Source organism: Gobio gobio (assembly GCF_949357685.1).
Source record: "Gobio gobio genome assembly, chromosome: 5".
In the NCBI taxonomy this organism is placed as follows: domain Eukaryota; kingdom Metazoa; phylum Chordata; class Actinopteri; order Cypriniformes; family Gobionidae; genus Gobio; species Gobio gobio.
In genome coordinates, this window is record NC_137101.1 from 26,375,233 (window position 1) to 26,392,012 (window position 16,780).

The window sequence follows — 16,780 nt, forward strand, 5'->3', positions numbered from 1 at the left end:
AGGACAACCAAGGACACACACAACGAACGAAAAAAGAAAGAAAAAAGAGAACATCTGGATTGCCTCAGTCAGCAAATATTGACAAATATCTATTAAATTAAACATAAATGACAACATACACAGTTGTTTTATAAATCAGATAATTCACCACAGGAGAAGAAAAAAAACTAAAAATTGAATGGAAGGGGAGGGGAGGATTACAGAATATATCATCGTTAAACTTCCAAAAGTCTCAAGATGGGTCCCCATGTGTCTTCAAATCTTTTTTGTGAGCAAAGCTCACCATAACGTAACTGTTCCATCTGGATAATACAACGCATCTCATTTAACCATCTCTGGTTTCCAATTGAGGAGAATTACTTTTTTGGCTGCAATCAAGCCTACCGTAAGAGTGTGCTGATGAGTGTGAGGGATAGTATCCATTATATCAAAATAGCCAAAAATACCCAGATTGTGGTCAGGATGAATGTTAATTCTGTATCCACTTGAAAACAATTCAAAAATATTAGACCAGAAGTCATACAGAATGGGGCACAACCAAAATAAATGTTCCAATGTCCCCTCTGCCATCTTGCACCTATCACATTGAGAAGCTGGATTAATTTATATCTGGAATTTACAGAACAGCTCTTTATTCTCGACAGGCCTTCTTCCCATATCTCATCAGACACTTCATCATTCAGCTCAGTAGACCAGACACCTTTAAGATGGCTGGTGCATATAGATGTTGCAAAAGCATGAACAAAACAAGATACCAAATGTCTGGTTTCAGGATTAGAAGATAAAAGATCTTGAATAATGTGGTTTTCAGGTTTATTTATAAACTGTGGAATATTTTTCTTTACATAGTTTGCAGATAACGGAAGAAATGAGAGTTGAGAAATGAGTGCAAACTTACTTTTAAGTTGCGAAAAAGACGCAAATTGATCCTCTATATAAAGATCTCCTATACAGCATAAACCTTTTCTCCTCTATTCTGAAAAAGCTCCAACAATCTTAGACGGCTCAAACGAAGGATTGCATGATATTGGTGTTTTGATTGAGATTTTTGGTAATTTATAGAATTTCTTTATCTGATTCAAGATCCTCAAAGAATTTCTCAATACCAAATTATTGCTTCCTAATTTACAGATAGATTTACACTCTGTGAAAAGTAAAGTTGGGAGAGAGGACTGTGGCAAGAACCCACAATGGAGAAGTCTCAGGTAGCATATAATCCAGAATATCCCTTTGCCAGAAAGTGAGAGCTCTGGCATTTGCTGCCCAATAATAATGCTTGAAAATGGGAAGGCCGAGGCCTCCACAGTCAGTAGGTATTTGCAAGTGGGCTTTAGCTATGCAAGGTGTTTTATATTTCCATACAAATTAAAGGATAACTGAATCAAGTTGTTTAAAAAAGGTTGCAGGCAAATAAATAGGGAGATTTTGAAAGAGATATAGAAACTTAGGGACAGTAACCATCTTTATCACATTCACATGGCCAATTAGTGATAAAGGAAGTAGTTTCCAGCTTTCAATGCTTCATTTGAGCTTGTTAATCATGTCTAAAAAATTTAATTTAAACAAATATTTAGGGTTCTCTGAATTCTCAGGTCAAGATATGTAAAGTGATCCTTCAGTATTTTAAATGGTATACTGTTCAAAAAGGTTTCACTTAAGTTATTCGTTAAGGGCATAAATTCACTTTTACTCCAATTTATTGAATATCCTGAAAGTTTACTAAAAGTGTCAATGTAATCTAAGATTTTAGGGACAGAAACCACAGTATCCGTAACACATAGTAACAGATCATCTGCGTATAAATTAACCAGACTTTCAACGTCCAATGAAATACGATGAATATGTGGATGAATTCTGATTCCTACAACTAGTGGCTCAAGTGCAATGTTGAAAAGAAGAGGTGATAAAGGATCACCTTGTCGTACACCCCGGTGCGGTTCAAAAGAGCTGGATCTAATACCATTGATCTAAATAGATGAGGACAAATAAACAATTTTGATCCAGTTGATAAATCTGTTTTAGTGCCTCAAACATATATGGCCATTCAGTCTGATCAAAGGCTTTTTGAGCATCTAGTGAAATAACAGCTCCAGAATTGTTGGCAAACTGACGGTCCGCATATAAAATATTTAGTAGTAGGCGGACATTACAAAATGAAAACCTTCCTGGAATAAACCCAGTTTTGTCTGGATGGATAATTGTTGAGATGTGTTATGGAGGCCAATATTGTAGTCAATTTTTTTTAATCAAAATGTAAGAGGGCAATTGGTCTATAATTGTGACGAAGAGGCGGAAGCGTTCGCATCCATTTGCAGTAATTTATTAACACAGGTAAGCCAGCAGAGATAGGCAGTCATAAAGATCAAACAAAAGCACACATGAAAGGTAATCCAGGAAGCGTAAATCAAACAAGCATAAGCTAGAGGCAGAGTATAGGTAAATCAAGACTTCACAAATGAACAATGAGCAGAGCAGTCCAGATAAAGGTGAGCTAAGGGTCCACAGGTGATAATGATGCAATGATAATGAGCAGAGGAGGAAGGAGGGGAATTGCAGTCCTAATACGCAGGAGAGAGGGATCTGGTGAAACCAGGAGGAGGCGTTGTAGAGCGTTCCGTGACAGAGCCCCTCCCCTGCGAGCGGCTCCGGAAGCGAGGACCTGGCCGACGGCGGGGTCTACCACGGGGTCTTGGAGCTGGTCGGTCTGGGTGGTCTCGGTGAAAAGCAACAGTTAATGTGGGATCCAGGATATCCTGAGACCTGACCCAGGAGCGTTCCTCGGGACCGTACCCCTCCCAGTCGATAAGGTATTGCAACACCCCGCCGTGACGCCTGGAGTTCAGGATCTCTCGCACCCGGAAAGCCTCCGGACCGTTCACCTCAATGGGAGGAGTCTGCACAGGAGCGACCTCCTCCCGGCTCCTCTCTCTCCTGGGGGCGACAGCGGGTCTGAAAAGGGACACATGAAATGTGGGTGAGATCTTGTAATGAGCAGGGAGTTCCAAACGAAAAGAAACAGGAGTTATCTGACGAAGGATCTTGAATGGTCCGACGAAACGAGGAGAAAGTTTCTTGCACGGGAGCTTGAGCCGGAGATCTCGTGCAGAGAGCCACACCCACTGACCGGGTCGATACCGTGGACCCTCACGCCTCCTCCGATCTGCCTGATGCTGAAAACGGCGTATGGCACGCTGCAAGTGAACGTGAGCAGCATCCCAGGTGGCCTCGCTGCGCCGGAGCCACGCATCTACTGCTGGGAGGTCGGATGGCTCCCCAGCCCACGGGAAGAGGGGAGGCTGGAATCCTAGAACACATTGAAAAGGGGTTAGACCAGTGGCAGGCTTTAACAAAGAATTCTGGGCATACTCCGCCCAGGCCAGGAAGCGACTCCAGTCCTGCTGATTCTGGTGGCAGTAAGTTCTCAGAAATCGAATCAAATCCTGGTTTAGACGTTCAACCTGCCCGTTGGCCTGAGGATGGTAACCAGAAGTTAAACTGACATTGATATTGAGTTTGCAGCACAACTCTCTCCAGACACGGGAGGTAAACTGAGGACCGCGGTCAGAGACAATGTCCTCAGGCAGACCAAAGAGACGGAACACCTGGTTGAGAAGAGCCTCGGCTGTCTGTAAGGCTGTGGGCAGACCAGTCAAAGGTATAAAACGACAGGACTTAGAGAAGCGATCCACCACGGAGAGAATAGTAGTAAACCCCTGGGAAGGAGGCAGATCAGTAACAAAATCCACTGCGATGTGCGACCAGGGACGCTGTGGTACTGGCAGAGGTTGTAACAATCCAGCTGGTTTGAGATGAGAGGATTTCACAGTATTACAAACAGAGCATTGATGAATAAACTTTATGACATCAGACTGGAGTGAAGCCCACCAAAAGCGATTGGAAACTAACTGTATGGTAGCTGCGATACCCGGATGACCAGCGCTGGGGGTGCAGTGAACCCACTGAAGCACACGGTGGCGGAACCCGGGCGGAACAAAGAGACGGTCAACGGGACATTCTGGCGGAGCGGGATGATTACTTAGGGATGCGGTGATTTCAGTGATAATGTCCCATTGAACAGGGGCCACGATGAGAGTAGTGGGAATAATGGGTTCAGGCTTAGATTCCTCACAAGGACCGTCAAACTGCCGGGACAGGGCGTCAGCTTTGCCCTTCTGAGAGCCCGGCCTGTAGGTGATCTTAAAGTCAAATCTTGAGAAAAACAGAGACCAACGAGCCTGGCGAGCATTTAAGCGCTAAGCTGACCTGATATACTCTAGATTTCTGTGATCAGTGAGTACCGTAAAAGGCTGATGAGCTCCCTCCAGCCAGTGCCTCCACTCCTCAAAGGCGGTCTTCATGGCCAGAAGTTCGCGATCACCCACGTCATAGTTGCGTTCTGCGGAGTTGAGTTTGCGAGAATAAAAGGCACATGGAAACATTTTCGCAGGCTTACCACACCGCTGCGACAGGACAGCCCCCACTCCTGTGTTAGACGCATCCACCTCAATGATAAACTCCCTCTCAGGATCCGGGTGACGGAGGATAGGAGCAGAAGTGAATCTCTCCTTGAGCTGATCAAAGGCCGCGGTACAATCCGCTGTCCACTTAAAATGTCTCCCCCCTCCTCGAAGCAAAGATGTGAGCGGAGCTACAATTACACTGAAATTGCGGATAAATCTGCGGTAAAAATTGGCAAAGCCCAAAAAGCGCTGCAGCTCTTTAACAGAGGACGGTTGGGGCCAATTTACCATGGCTTTGACCTTGCTGTCATCCATCAGAACTCCGTCCGCACTGATGATATAGCCCAGAAAGGAGATACGTGTCTGGTGAAACTCACTTGGAGAGCTTGGCATAGAGCTGGTTATCAATCAGGCGCGTGAGGACCGCACGAACATCCTGGACATGCTCCTCAAGGGAATCAGAAAAAATCAAAATGTCATCAATATAGACAATAACTCTCTGCTGTAACATGTCTCTGAAAACTTCATTTACAAAAGCTTGAAAAACTGAAGGACTGTTAGACAGGCCGAACGGCATTACCCGATATTCATAGTGCCCGGATGTAGTAGAGAACGCAGTTTTCCACTCGTCACCACTCCGTATGCGAATCAGGTTGTATGCGTTCCTTAAGTCCAGCTTGGTAAAGTAGCGGGTAGTACGGAGCATCTCCAGGGCTGCAGGAACTAACGGGAGAGGATAGCGATATTTCACTGTCACTTCATTAAGACCACGATAGTCAATACACGGCCGAAGACCCCCATCCTTCTTATTGACAAAAAAGAATCCAGCGGAAGCCGGAGATGTAGAGGTAGTGATGAAACCTTTAGCCAGCTGTTCGTCAATGTACGCTCTCATGGTCTCTGTTTCAGGTTGTGACAATGGGTAAACTCTTCCGCGTGGAGGTACAGCTCCAGGCAAAAGCTCAATAGCACAGTCGCCAGCACGGTGAGCAGGAAGATGAGAAGCCTCAGTTTCGCTGAAAGCCAGAGCTAAGTTGTGGTATTCGGGGGGAATTCTCTGAAAATCCACTCCCTTGAGGGAAGCGCTGTGGTGTTCAGTACCTTGGACAACGACCATGCAGTTGCTCTGACAGAATGCGGACCACCGGGATATCCTCCCGTCAGACCAGGAAATTTGGGGGTTATGTTTCTCCAGCCACGGAAGCCCCAAGATTATGGGATGCATGGGCGAGTGAATAGTGAATAACTGGATGGTCTCAGAATGCTGTGTCCCAACGTTGAGCATGAGGGGTTGCGTGGTGTATTGCACCTCTCCTGACCCCAGGGGGCGACCATCTAGCGCTTCCACGGTTACACCAGGCTCACATGCGAGGAGAGAAACACAATGAGTTTTGGCGAATGCAAGATCGATGAAGTTTCCAGCAGCACCAGAATCAATCAAGTCTTTCACGTTTAGAGTTTGTCCGTTAAACTTCAAAGAACTATCCACATAAAATAATTTAGAAGAGGGATTAGAACTCACCGCCGTAGAATTCTTGAGCGCTGGATTAACCGGACATGTGGCCCTCAGATGTCCCGCCTCTCCGCAATACATGCAGAGATGGTTTCGGCGTCTCCTCTCCCGCTCCGCCGTAGAGAGGCGTGTGTAACCAATCTGCATGGGCTCCAACTCCGCGTTGGGGAGAGCACACTCGAAGAAGCTGGACCTGAGAGGTGTGCGTCGGGAGCGAATCAAGTTGTCGAGGCGGATAGCGAGCTCCATGATTTGATTCAAGGATTTACCGTCGTCGCGGCATGCCAGCTCTCCCTGGAGATCCGGGTTCAATCCCTTGCGATACAGGAGCTTTAGAGGTTCCTCCTCCCATCCAGTTTGAGCTGCCAGGGTCCGAAACGAGAGTGTGTAGTCCGCTGCGGTAGAATTTCCCTGGCGTAACGTGAGCAGTAGTTCTCCTGGATCCTTTTCTCCCGCTGAATGTTCAAACACCTCTCTAAATTGGGTTAAAAACTCATCATAAGAGGGAAAAGAGAGCTGACCTCCATACCAGAGTGCAGTCGCCCATTCCAGAGCCCGGCCGGTGAGTAGGGAACATATGAAGGAGACACGGCTCGCATCAGTGGAATAGGACTGTGTCTGCTGGTCAAAATACAAGCTGCACTGCAACAAAAATCCCTTACAGGCAGAAGGTGAGCCATCAAATTTCTCGGGAAGGGATAATTTTGGGTGGTTTGAATTGTTACTCACGGCGGGTGGAACGGCAGCAGGTGCGGTTGGATTCGGAGCTTGATTGTCAGCCGCGCTCGGCGGGGTTAGAGCTCGGACAGATCTCACGAGCTCCTCGGTGAGAGCTGTTAATTTTACCAGCTGTTGCTGATGGGTGATCAGCACCTCGGCTTGAGAGGATACCTCGGAGGCCAGTCGAAGGAAATCTGCTGGATCCTGTTTTGGTGAAGTCTTCTGTGACGAAGAGGCGGAAGCGTTCGGATCCATTTGCAGTAATTTATTAACACAGGTAAGCCAGCAGAGATAGGCAGTCATAAAGATCAAACAAAAGCACACATGAAAGGTAATCCAGGAAGCGTAAATCAAACAAGCATAAGCTAGAGGCAGAGTATAGGTAAATCAAGACTTCACAAATGAACAATGAGCAGAGCAGTCCAGATAAAGGTGAGCTAAGGGTCCACAGGTGATAATGATGCAATGATAATGAGCAGAGGAGGAAGGAGGGGAATTGCAGTCCTAATACGCAGGAGAAAGGGATCTGGTGAAACCAGGAGGAGGCGTTGTAGAGCGTTCCGTGACAATAATTAGCCGGCTCTGTCTCAGTTTTTCCTTTTTTCAGAATTACACAAATATTTGCTTCATATAAAGAATCAGGAAGTTTTTGCCTTTGGATTGAATCTAGTAGCATTCTCAGCATATAAGGGGCCAGCCTCTTACTAAAAGCTTAAAAAGATTCACAGCCAAACCCGTCATAGGAAAAGCATGAATTGCCTTTAATAAATCTTCTACTGAAAGTTCACAGTCTAGATCAGACCTAGAGGCTTCACTAAGTTTTGAAAGACTTATTTTCTGACGGAAAATTAAAAGTTGCAAATTTCTATTATTACGCAGGAATGAGAGTATAGTTCCTAGCCATATCGGTCTATAAAATCGCAACTTTTAATTTTCCGTCTGTCTTAGTACATGTAACTATACACATCACAACATGTAAATAGGAAAATGTTGGCGTTATTTTGTCACTTATTGAGCAGTAGGCTAGCTGGAGCTGTTTACCTCCAGTCTTTGTGCTAAGCTAGGCTAGCGGTGGGTGCGTTAGACAGAGTTATGGCAGGCACGGAGATGAGAATGGTATGTATGGACTTATCTAACTTTGGGGGGTACGGTGAATAAGCTAAAGTCCCAAAAAGTTGGTGTGTTCTTTTAAGATTTGTGTTGTGGCTACTTATGAATGTCCGTCAGTGGAGAAAATGTTTTCTACCAGCAGGGGCTGACTACCAAATCTAACCAGCAAAATCTTGGAAATTTTGTTGTTTATGTTTCTTTATAAAACGGTTAGTTCCAGTCCTTGATTCTGATTGGTCAATAGCTGTGTTTTATTCACAATAAAACATGTCTATGACCGCTTCAACCAACGGTTCTTTGTGTCACCTGCATTCAGATATAGCATTTTCCTTCAGGTCACTCCTATGTTCATAATAAAAAATCGGTCCGCTGCGATATCTTGTCCTTTTAACAGTTAATTGGTCCATTTAGAGCCAAACAGTGTGTAGTCTTGAAGTGAAGACTTGACTACTTTAAATACAAATACATATTTACTATGTGCTTGCTTAAGCATTCTAAGTGTTATGGTTATGTGTAAGTGCTAGAGTGTTTTGGGTGGTTAGTTTGACATAGGTTCTTAAATATGACTAGTTTTATTGTATAAGTTGAGTCTGGTGTGTAGTTTACTTTACAAAAAGCCTAATGTGAGCATGTTCTTTTGGAATTCTGTTCCAGTTACAACAGGACAAATTATAAAAGGACTATTCAGCAAGGACTATCTGGACTATCTTCACCATCACAGAGCTAACTGGAAATCAGTGAGTGGGAACAATTGTTTGTTAAATCTGTCAATCTGCATGTTTTAATTGAGTGAATTGACTCTGTAACTACAGTCATTGTAATGTAAACTTGTTTAAGGCATTTGTAGACCGAAGACAGTATGATGTTTCTCCTTTTCTATGCCTGATTAGCTCCATTATGACTTGAGAGAGTTTATTAGGAGAACACAGACTAAATTGTGCTTGTGTTGAGCCTGAGGGATAATGCTTGATACAGTAGATGGTCCACAAAGGCACAAAAGAAATTTGCAATGCCTATAGCGGGTAGAAACTACACTGAAACCGTTGTGCAACAAAGCCATCAGCTCATTTCCTTGTTTTCTAAAAGCAGATTGTTATGGAGATTACTTCATTCTGGTGACATTTAAAGGGGTCCTATGCCTTTTCACTTTTTCAACTTTAGTTAGTGTGTAATGTTGCTGTTTGAGCATAAAACATATCTGCAAGGTTACAAAGCTCAAAGTCCACTCCAAAGGGAGATATTTTATTTAACAGAATCCACTTTCCAAGAACTACAACGAAACGACTAGTTTGGACTACAACACAATTTTTTCTGGGCTTTATGAAGCAATATTACTCATACCAATAATCCCCACCCATGGAATACGCGAAAAAAGGGGACGAGACCTGGTAGAGCTGCTGCTATGTCAAAGAGACGCTGTTTTTTTCCCACTCCTTTTCCAAAACTCATTTGTTTGACCTTCCTAAGGCTGACGAACTTAGAGTGTTTTAAATGTATTTTTAACACTGTTCCTGAACATTATAACCCCAACGTTTATCTATGTGTTCCACACTGTACGGAGAACAGCTTCCAGAACCTAAAGCCTCGTTCAGACTGTCAGTCCAAATTAGATTTTTATTGAATCTGATCAGTTTGGCTGTCCACACTGTGTATCACAACTGTTCAGATCCGATATGCGTGTCCATGCAGCTCTTTCGTTTTCCGGAATATCTGCATTGGTTTCTATGGCAGCGACGTTGCGTTGGTAGACATAAGCCAAAACGGCAGAACTGCGTTTGGTTGGTATGTGTGGCTTTATTCTGCGCCGTCCTTTCCGCCGGTTTCAAAGCATGTCTCCGTTATATTGTCATTTTCTGCTTGACCGGCACTTTGCAACAACACAACCTTGTTTTTGCAGCGTCTTTCAGTATGTTTTCTATAACAAAGTCTGGCGTGTACGTTTTACGCGGCGTGAGAAAGTCACATAAACCACGCGAAATCCGATCAGAGCGGTCAGACTGAAACGGATTTCCAGACATGCAAATTTGAATAAGATTTCAAACTACATATGAATGTAGCTCGAAACGGATTTGTAAAAATCTGATTTCATGTGATTTTTGGCCGTTCAGACTTGCTGATCGGATTTCAATCGGATATGCACAAAAATTGGATTTGGACTGACAGTCTGAACGAGACTTAAGAGAGTAGGGTACGTAGGGTACACACAAAAGCTTCTCCTGAAATGGAGCAGTTCCCACTTTGTTAGGACAATATGTTGTTTGTGAATCACAACTTGTATGTCTTATTATTTGTAGTTGTGTTCTCTATTAACAGTTAAAAAAGAAAAAAGGGCAAAGCTTTGCCTCCGCTAGCCTGCTAGCCAACATTAATGTTGATATAGGCCCTATCATAACCAACCTATCATACACCCAGGAAAATGCGGTGCCAGGCGTGAAGAGGTGTGTTCAGTAAGGCTGAGCAATTTTATCGATTCTGCGATATAAATCAATATTTTTTTCCCTAGAAAGTATTGATTTTTAAGCCGCAAGTATCGATACATTAGTCCCATTCAAATCCCCGTGTTTACCCCAAGCGGCAACCTCCGGCAGTTTCTCTTGAAGCCAATACGGAAGTGCCTCAAACTACAATTCATCGACTGGCCGCTAGGGACAGGCTCCAGAAGGGAGCAGAATCTCTTTGAGCCCCAAGTTAAAATGGCCAACTTTAGAGCAGAATAAAACATGTTTACAGCCTGGAACAAATTGTGCTTTTGGTCTATACGGCTCATTTTGCCCTTCATGACAACTGTGAGGGGGGTGAATTTTTTAATAACTCATTCGTTTACATTAAATAAAGCCTTAAAGTTCTGCATAATTAAGGGCGGGGCCACTTCGAGTGACAGGTGGATAGCCATTTATCTGCTGTCTGTTAGTCATCGCATCACTTAAGCTCCGCCCACGTCCCGCCTTTTTGCCCATTTTCTGTTATCCGGGAGTGACGCGCGATGACGCGCTGCCAAGATGGCAATGGCCATCTCGTCCATACTTTGCGCTTCAGAACGGCACATCAGAATCCTATGGGTGACGTCACGGACACTACGTCCATATTTTTTTTACAGTCTATGGTTTACCCCCATTCGCGTTGTAGGAAGAGCGATTTGGTCAGCCAGCCGCTAGTATCGCTGTAGAGAAAGTTACCCGTACTACTACCTTTACACAGACGCCGATGTCTACCTCTTCTTGTTTACGTCGACTAATCTAACGATTATTTTTTCGATTATTTTCCGGATTAATCTTATGATTCTTTTTTACTGATTATTGTATTTCAAAGAGGGTAGTGAATTTGTATATTATTTTAACATCAATGAATGATGACAATATTAATTGTATTTCAGGAAGGGTAGTGTACATACTATGCCATTTTATAATGAAATATATGAACACAAGAAGCTTTTTAAACAAGATACTATTCATCATAAAATGTATACAGAGTAGGCCTAATTAGGAAAAGTTGTTTACTATAGTAGTTGAGTATGATTTACTTATTCAGCATAGTTTTAATGTATATTTTTTTTTAGACATTATGTATTTAATGTCTAGTCATCTATTTTGAAGATACATGTGCATAAACAACGACTAAAACTGCCAGAAGTTTCAAAAACACATTTAAATGATTAAAGAGGCATATCTTAACTTTAATGTTACTTTAATCATGCAAACTACCTATATACAGCATGTTATTATGCATATGTGTTTGGGACAGAGGGGAACCAGGTCGCATTAACAGGAGATATATGCAGCCCATAATAAATAAAAGCACGAGACGTACTGGGGTCGGAGAAGAACACTGGAAAATGTGACCGTCTGTTGCAATACACGCGCCACGGTTCAACTGCGCGAGACGAACACTGGCAGCAGGGTTGCCAGGTTTTCACAACAAAACCCACCCATTCGTTACTCAAAACTAGCCCAAAACAAGCCCAATCGCGTTTCGGGGAGGTTCTCCGGTAAACATCGCGTTCGGGGGGTTAAATATGTGTTTTTTTTTTGCAGGGCTGCCTGCTAAAATTCTCATTCCCGGGGCTAAATATCACATAATTGGGATCGCTTCAACCAGCGGACATGAGACACAGCCCGCAGCAACAGTGTAGAAGTAGCCCAATTCCGCGAAAAAAAAAAAAAAAACGCGGACTTGGCAACACTGACTGGCAGTGTGAAAGCTCCCGCTCTCCACACACACAGCTTCTGCTCTGCCACCGCGTGCAGTGTGAAACCGGCGTTACAGAGCGAACAAAGCACAGTTTTATTCGGCTTCTGTTTAAAGTACTCCCACACTTTTGAATGTCGCGGTCTGGCTTTATATGATAAATGATCATTTTCACTATGCCCGGGAGCAGAAGCTGCCATTATTCTAGATCTTCTGTTCCATTCTAGAACGTAAATAATGTGCCGCCGACGCGTCGACGCATTTCACGCACGTCAACGTATTTTCGTAGTCACGCGTCGTTGCAGCCCTAAAAAATAGCTCACCATAGCAGCTGCGTTCAGTCGCTTTCGTGTTAATTTAAGCGCAGGGCTCCAGACTGAAGCCGAATATATACTAGTGTCTGTAAATAATAAACTGCAAAATACTATTTAAATATTACTCCTGCATGTTCTGCGTCTGTGTGGATGACGGGCGCCGCGTGCGCACTCGCTCTTGTAGTCTCTGCCGACACGAACGCATAAACCGTCACGTCATGCGAATTTACCGTTTCGTTTGAGAAAACTGGGTGCGTCTCATTCAGCTCACTGGTTCAGTAGTCAGGGCACTGATCAGGGATCAGCCCATTGACTTATGTCCTGATCAGTGCCCTGACCTGAGGTATTCAATTCATGGCAACCCGTCGAAATAAAAGTTCGGTTTAACGTAAAGAAATTGACTACAGATTGCAGCCTACAGTAAATTTAGCTATGTCTCTATGTAATAATAATTATGAAATTAATAATACTAATTATATAATTATTAATGGTTACTTATTTTTCACTTGATCTTTCATTTATAAACAATGTTTACTTTTAAACAGCATACAGCCTTTACATGTTTATGTATTATTTACTTATGATTATCATCATAAATAATAAACATTGATTTAAAAAAAAAAATAGTGGTATTGTACCGACTACTGGAACTACTACTATACTCTTTCAGGTGTAAAACAGTTTGTTAATAGTTTGTTAACAGTAGTTTGTTAACAGTTTGTTAATAGTTGTTAATATGAGAATTATGATGCATTTACATTACATTTACATTTAGTCATTTAGCAGACGCTTTTATCCAAAGCGACTTACAAATGAGGGCTATAGAAGCAGGTAGAGCAGTCGAAGGGCAACAATATCAGCAATATGCAAGTGCTGTAACAAGTCTTTAGTTCTGCAGTTAGTCTAGCACAGAACAGAATTATTATTATTATTATTTTTTTAAATAAATTAGACAGACAGACAATGAATAGAATGATAATTGCTATTCTCGATCGGTCAGGTGTTGCTGGAAAAGATGTGTCTTTAGACGTTTTTTGAAAATGGCCACAGACTCGGCCGCACGAATTGAGATAGGCAGGTCATTCCACCAGGTGGGAACGGTCCAGGAAAAGGTCCGTGACAGCGATTTCATGCCTCTTTGGTATGGCACCACAAGGCGTCGTTCACTGGCAGAACGCAAGTTCCTGGAGGGTGTGTAAGTCTGATGCATTAAATGATGCATTATTTAAGAGTTTTAAGTATTATATAACATGAGTAGCTCTCTGTGACTTTCATTTTAAAAAGTAGCTCTCAAATGAAAAAAGGTTGGAGACCCTTGACTTAGACAAAAGCATCGCGGTTTGCAAGCTGTGTGACACAAGCGTGAAATACCAACAAGTGTCAGTGTCAAGCTAAAAAAGCTGTTAAAGAAACTGTTCAGAACAGGCCACTTGCTGCAATTTTTAAAACTTTAAAAGTATTGCATTGTTAATTGCAATACTGCACTTTATTTACTTTTCAAAGGCTTGTAAGCTACAGTTTGCACTGTTTCAATAAATGGAACTAATTTTCTCAACACATCTTTGATTCATTTTGTCCTGCATTTGCAAGCTGTAGACTCTCTGTCCAGTCAGAGACATATATTGTGTAATTGATATTTTTAGTTTTCAGTTCAGTTAATTCAATCCAAGTAAATTAAACACTCAAAAGATGTCACCAAAATCACTCTGTCCCCTTTAAATCTTTCAGAAAATGATATAAGTGTATCGAATTATATAGAATCGTATAGAATCGTGTCGTTGGCTGAATATCGTGATATATATCGTATCGTGAGCTGAATATCGTGTATCGTATCGTGAGATTAGTGTATCGCTACAGCCCTAGTGTTCAGGCGCATTGTTGACGCGTTTCTATTTGAGGCAACTGAAAACGACTGCGCCATTGGCCAACTGAAACCTGGTCTAAAGTCAATGCAGCATATTTATTTTTGTGTTATTTAAAGAGCACGTTAGTAATATGTGCATATAGGTGGGTCGACAACAGCCAGACTGGGGAGAGAGGTTGTAACGGTAGGATCCACTGGAGGCAAGTTGAAGGACCCAAGTGCAGTTTATTCACAATTAAACATAAATCTCAACATAAATCAAAACAAGGACTTGGCATTCAACTATAACAAAACTCACCAACAGCGGGTTACAACATTCAATACTTGACAAAGACACATGGCAAACATGAGGGCTTAAATACACACACAGACTAATGACAAGACAAGTGACACCTGTGAACAGTGATGACACAATGAACCAATGACATGACAACACATGAGGGCATGGGAATCACATGACAAGACCAGGAAGTGCATGACAAGACTGAACATGACACTAAAACAAAGCAAGAACATGATAAACTAAAAACATGAACGAGGAACATGAACCATCACCAAAACACCCTGTGACAGAGGTGCTGTAATAATGTAAAATATGTGAAAATGTTTTTTGAAGAATCAAGTTTGACTGAAGCATATTCTAGTACACCCCCAAAACTAAATCAAGACTTCAAAAAAGGGCATAATAGGACCCCTTTAAGAGATCAGAATGGAAGGAGAGATATCTGTTGAAGGACCGTGGTTTAACTTCGGATTCTTAAAAGAACCCAGAAAGACATAGGAGCTTAAAATGTGCTATGTAAGTCAGAAGTAACTGCTGACTGAAATGCATCGTTTGTGTTGTGACCTTTTGGCATCTTCCATGATACAGGATGTGCAGAACCCACAGCTGATATGAGCGAGCTCAACATGCAGGTTTGTAGGTCAACTGACAAAAAATGTCAGATATCAATAGTCTTTGGAGAGGCAAAAGTATTTAGTTCTCTTTCATAGGTTCACTCGACGCTGCGTCACTTTATGACGTAATGGGAACGCCCTCTGGGTGTGCCGATTGTCTGAAGCCCTTATAGCATCACGCCAATTCATTGGCTAATGGCGCGGGCGCCGCCCCGACGTCGCCACATTATACTGGCGCGCGCGCCATCTGCTCCTCAGATTTCTCTGCCTTCACGAAGTGGCCATTTCATGCCCTTCGGTTTCGGTTTTTCTGGCCCAAATATCTTGGATTTCATTCGACTTTTATCACCAGCACTTCAGCAACTGCGGATAGTGGAACATTGTTCTCCTTGCGGTGAAGTGCCATGGATTTTCGTCGTTGCCCGCCGCCGTGCACTCGCTTCATCGCGAACGACGACCCCCACAGTAAGTGTGTTAAATGTTTGGGGTTTTCACACACACGCGCGAGGCGGTTCAGGGGTTTTCAAAATGCAAATTTTGTGATAATCTCCTTCTCAAAACCCTCCGCTCAAGGCTTGCGTTTTTTGAGAGGGAGTCATCCGTTTTTCCCCGTCGCGCTCCCGCACAGGCCTCTCTTGGATCCGTGACCTGGAGTTCGGATGTAGAGCTCGAGGATGTGGAGTGCGAGCAGACGGGCCTCGCCCTTTCTCTCCCTCTCTCCCCCGAGCACGTGCGCGGGACTCCGCCCGTCGAGTTTTCACACGACTACTTGTGTCCCAGAATGGAGGCACGCAACGCAGTTTCATTCGGACTGGATGATGTCGTGTTTACCACAGCGTCCGACTCTGAGGATTTTGGGCCTGCCTTTAATGACGACGCTCTCCCGCCTAGCGGCCAGGAAGCACGGCCTTCAGCGGCAGGGCTGGACTGGTAATCTGGCATACCGGGCATTTTCCCGGTGGGCCGACGCACTTTGAGGCCGATACAAGGTTATTTATTTGCCACGGACTGGCCCATCATGCAGGGACAGCGGCCCATTGGTTTGTCTTCTGAATTGACAGGCCAAAGGGAGAGAGACCTTCCCTCCTCCATAGACTGTGTCCATATTAGACGCTGTTTAAACATTTGGGCGCATGAAACTGCAAAAGGCGAATATTGGCGCAATAGCGCTGCCGCCGACGAACGTGCGCTGCGTTTCTGCTGCTCTATGAAGTGATGAACCGGCACTTTGACTCCGAATGTTGTTTTATACAATCGTGTGATATGGGAACATTAAAGATTCTGTGGTGAATCAGCTGAAAACAGCCGCGTCCATGTAAATACATCACGAGGTAAATTGGAAAACAGCAATACAGCAAAACAGCAATGTACACACAACTACAAACTTGTCACTCTAGCACAACCAAATTCAATAGTTTATTATTATTTATTTATTTATTTATTTTCGAAACCATATTATACCTATGGCAATGAGGAGCATGATTTTACCTGTGACTACCATGCCCAGTTAAATGAAACTGACCTACAGTTAAACCAAAATTGGTGCTATATAGCATTAAAAAAGGTTCCCCTATCATTACGAGCCAAGAACCATTTTTGGTGCCATATAGAACCTTTTTTTTTAGAGTGTAGAGTAATTAAATTATAATTCAACAAAACAGCTTTAAAGCCTGGATCCCATGCATTAAAGGGATAGTTCACCCAAAAATTAAAAATT

At 43.2% G+C, this 16,780-nt stretch overlaps 2 protein-coding genes across 3 annotated transcripts in view; one reads left to right on the top strand and one right to left on the bottom strand.

Annotated features, from left to right (window-relative positions):
• The window catches only part of taf3 (TAF3 RNA polymerase II, TATA box binding protein (TBP)-associated facto), a 996,662-nt gene that overhangs the window by 803,184 nt on the left and 176,698 nt on the right, over positions 1-16,780 (bottom strand). The window lies entirely within an intron of this gene.
• Positions 1-16,780, top strand: part of tnni1d (troponin I, skeletal, slow d) — a 123,567-nt gene that overhangs the window by 42,655 nt on the left and 64,132 nt on the right. Inside the window, exon 4 of one of the 2 annotated variants that reach the window (XM_079817211.1) lies at positions 8,458-8,540. The exons of the other annotated variant lie outside the window; for it this stretch is intronic. The gene's annotated coding sequence lies outside the window, so the exon portion shown is untranslated. The remainder of the gene's footprint in view (positions 1-8,457; positions 8,541-16,780) is intronic. 2 annotated transcript variants of the gene reach the window in all.